Raw genomic sequence first — 4,634 nt, 5'->3', positions numbered from 1 at the left:
ACAAATCTTAGAGTTCACACAGCACTAAGAGACAATTGATCTCCTACTAACTAGAGTGAAGAAAACATATAAAAAAAAAAAACCTGGGGCATTCAATAGAGAACCAAAAGTGTTATGCCTTATTACTTGGGTTTAAATAAGCATTACAATAAAAGTTACTTTAAATCTACCTTAACAAAGCTTACAAGTAGGTCTTGACATGATCAAGCTGATTCCCAAGTAACTTAATTGCCTGACAAGCAAATTTAATACTCATTAAATGAGACAAAAATTCCAAATATTCAAGGGACTTCCCTGGTGGTCTTGCGGCTAAGACTCTGTGCTCCCAATGCAATGAGCCCCGGCTTGATACCTGGCCAGGGAACTAGATCCCCCATGCTGCAACTAAGATCCAGTATAGCCACATAAATAAATAAATTAAAAAAATAATAACATTCAAAAACTCAACTTCTAGTCAAAATTACTAGACAAGAGAAGGTGAAAATACAACCTCACTAGCCAGGAGAAAAACTCAGTATGACAAAAAAGAGTGGGGGTTAAACTCATCAGGAAGATATAATTTCTCAGTGTGTATGCAATTAAAAACAGCATTTCAAAATACATGAAGCAAAAGTTGGTAGAATTAAAAAAGAAATGAAAAACCCACAATTGCAGTAGATTTCACTCAGCTCAGTAACTGATAGATTAAGTAGCAGATATGTAAGAATGTAGAACTATAAGAAAATTTAACTGACCTGTTGTCACTCATAGAACACTTTTTTCTTATTAAAGAACACTATCCTCAACAACAGAAGAATACATATTTTTTAAGCTTAGGCTGTGGTTTTTCCAGTAGTCATGTATTGATGTGAAAGTTGGACTGTGAAGAAAGCTGAGCGCTGAAGAATTGATGCTTTTGAACTGTGGTGTTGGAGAAGACTCTTGAGAGTCCCTTGGACTGCAAGGAGATCCAACCAGTCCATTCTGAAGGAGATCAGCCCTGGGATTTCTTTGGAAGGAATGATGCTAAAGCTGAAACTCCAGTCCTTTGGCCACCTCATGCGAAGAGTTGACTCATTGGAAAAGACTGATGCCGGGAGGGATTGGGGGCAGGAGGAGAAGGGGGTGACAGAGGATGAGATGGCTGGAAGGCATCACCGACTCGATGTACGTGAGTTTGAGTGAACTCTGGGAGTTGGTGATGGACAGGGAGGCCTGGCGTGCTGCAATTCATGGGGTTGCAGAGAGTCGGACACGACTGAGCAACTGAACTGAACTCAACAGAAGCTGACTAATCAGTAGAATAGGCCATATATTGAACCACAAGATAAGATTGGATAAATTTATGTATATGGAAATCATAGTGAGCATGTTATTTGACCACAATGGAATTAAATCAGAAGCTAGTAATCAAAACATACATATTGTTGTTTAGTCGCTAAGTCATGTCTGACCTTTTGCGACTCCATGGACTGTAGACCTGCCAGGCTCCTGGGTCCATGCGATTTCCCAGGCAAGAATACTAAAGTGGGTTGCTGTTTCCTTCTCCAGGGGATCTTCCCAACCCAGGGATCAAACCCAGGTCTCCTGCTTCTCAAGTGGATTCTTTACCCCTGCACCAGCTGGGAAGCCCAAAAGATATATGATCAGAGCCTAATTACCTGCATCATCTGTACATTTTTTAAAAAAAAGATAGTGAATAACTGAACCGCTTTGTTGTACACCTGAAACTAACACAACATTGTATACCAACTATTCTTCAATTTTTAAAATTCTGTGAAGAAAAAAAATAAGATCTAAAATCAATAATCTTGCTTTGTCTTTAAGAAGCTAGTAAAGAGTAAATTAAACTCAAAGTAAGCTGGAGGAAAGACCTAGTAAAGATAAAAGTAGAAGTCAGTGAAATAGAAAGTGGAGAAACATAAATGAAAAGCTAAAAGTTAACTCTGTAAAAGATGAAAAAAAAATGACAAGCTACTAGCTAAACAGATACAAAAGTGAAAAGAGATAGCATAAATTTAAAATAACAGGAACAGATATAAAAAGAAGACATCAAAGAAGATACACACATATCAAATAAGCATATGAAAAATGCTCCATAGCATTTGTCATTAGGGAACTTCAAATTAAAACCTCAATGAGGGCTTCCTTAGTGGCTCAGCAGTAAAGAATCTGTCAGTGCAGGAGACATGGGTTTGAAAATCCCTGATCCAGGAAGATCCCACATGCCACAGAACAGCTAGGCCCGTGCGCCACAACTATTGAGCCTGAACTCTGGAGCCCGGGAGCCATAACTCCTGAGCCCCTGTGCTGCTGAGCACCTGGAACCCATGCTGTACAACAAGGTATCCACTGCAACGTGAAGCCTGAGCACCGCAACTAGAGAGTAAGCCCCTGCTTGTCATGACAAGAGAAAAGCCCGCACAGCAATGAAGACCCAGCATAGCCAAAGATAAATAGATACATAAATAAAACAATGAGATACCACTACATATCTATTGTCGGATGTGTTGCTGGAGAGGATGCAGAGAATAGGAACTCTCATTTATTACCAATGGGAATGGAAGATGGTACACTGTGGCAGTTTCTTACAAAGTTAAAAATAGTCTAAACATAATCTTAGCATATGATTCAGCAGTTGCACTCCCAAGTATTTACCCAACTGAACTGAAATTTTATGTCTACATAGAAACCTGCACACAAATGACTGTATCATCAGCTTTGTTCATAATCAACCCAAACTGGGAACAACCAAGATATCCTTCAATAGGTGAAAGGACAACGAAACTGTGGTACATCTGTGCAGTGGGATACTTTTCAGTGAAAAACAGAAAAGAGCTATTGAGCCATGAAAAGATGCAGATCAATTTTAAATACACATTGCTAAGTGAGAAATGCCTGTCTGAAAAGACTAAATACTGTATAATTTCAATTATAATCTGGAAAAGTAAAACTGTAGCAATTGCCAGAAGTTTAAGGGGAGCAAGAAATTGTTGAATAGAGTGAAGCAGAGGGGATCTTTTTAGGACAGCAACACTATTTTGTATGATACTTTAGTGGTGGCCACATGAACCTTATATGTGTGTGTGTTAGTTGCTCAGTCATGTCCGACTCTTTGAGACACCATGGACTGTAGCTTGCCAGGCTCCTCCATCCATGGAATTCTCCAGGCAACAATACTGGAGTGGGTTGCTGTTTCCTTCTCCAGGGGATCTTCCCAACCCAGGGGTTGAACCCAGATCTCCCACACTGCAGGCAGACTATTTACAGTTTGAGTCACCAGGGAAGACTTGTTCAAGAGCCTTATAGCAGTCTTATTCATCAAGTGAGTGAAGTTGCTCAGTTGTGTCCGACTCTTTGTGACCCCCTGGACTGTAGCCCACCAGGCCCCTCTGTCCATGGGATTCTCCAGACAAGAATACTGGAGTGGGTTGCCATTTCCTTCTCCAAGGGATCTTCCCAATCCAGAGATCAAACCCAGGTCTCCTGCATTTCAGGCAGACGCTTTAACCTCTGAGCCATCAAGGAAGCCCAAGTCTTATTCACAGTAGTCCCAAACTGCAAACAACTGGAATGTCCAACCACAGGTGGCATGTTGTATATCCATACAATGGAGTACTGCTCAGCAAGAAAAGGAAATGAATTACTGATACGAGCTACAACTTGATGAATCTCAAAAACATTATGCTAAGCAAGAGAAAACCACATACCCTATGTATGATTCAATTCATCAGAAATTCTACAACATGAAAATTAATTTATAGCTAGTTGCCTGGGCTGGTGAAGGTAGAGACTGATTTCAAAGAGGTAGGAGGTAACTTGTGTTTTTGCAAAAAACTTGTTTTTGTTTTATTTTGTATGGTGCTTAATATATGTTATACATTTGTTACTATATATATGTAATATATACGATATACTATTTTTTACAATATACTATTATATAATATACTTATATATTATATGTAGTATAATATATAATATACTATATATGTGTTATATATATATATATATATATATATTAATTACACACCACCACCCACCCAGCTAGCTGCCAACATTTATGTGTTTTGTGTTTCAGGGAGTGGGCAGGAGTGGTTGGTTCCCTATAGACCTTGAAATCATTACAGAATGATTCCTCCCTTCTGTAAACTTCCTATACCTAAGTCAAAACCTCTCCAAAGTCCTGTAAATCCAAAGTTGTTCATTTATCCTCAAGACTTTTACTTCTTGATGTGTATCCATTGATTGAATCCTCATTGAAAGTCAGTGTATCCATTGTCTATTACTGCATGAAGAATACTACGAAATTTACGGGCTTAAAACAACAATAAAAGGAGATGAAGATCATTGGGGATCATCTTGGAGGCTGGCTAATGTATAGTCAGTGAATAGTTACTTGTGTATTTATGTCCATCTACTTCATTTTATTCCTTAGTGAGTATTTCACCTACCACTTGTGAAGAAAATACCAGTCTTTATTAATTTGGTAGATACTATGATAAATGCCCTCTTGTAACACCTATCGTCTTACTTGGGTTTCTCTTACCTTGGGCGTGGGGTATCTCTCCACGGCTGCTCCAGCAAAGCGCAGCCGCTGCTCCTTACCTTGGACGAGGGGTATCTTCTCACCGCCGCCCTTCCTGACCTTCAATGTG

Source organism: Bison bison, unplaced genomic scaffold, assembly GCF_000754665.1.
Source record: "Bison bison bison isolate TAMUID 2011002044 unplaced genomic scaffold, Bison_UMD1.0 scf7180017864499, whole genome shotgun sequence".
Lineage (NCBI taxonomy): Eukaryota > Metazoa > Chordata > Mammalia > Artiodactyla > Bovidae > Bison > Bison bison.
The sequence above is the reverse complement of the archived record's forward strand: the minus strand, read 5'-3'. Positions refer to the sequence as shown.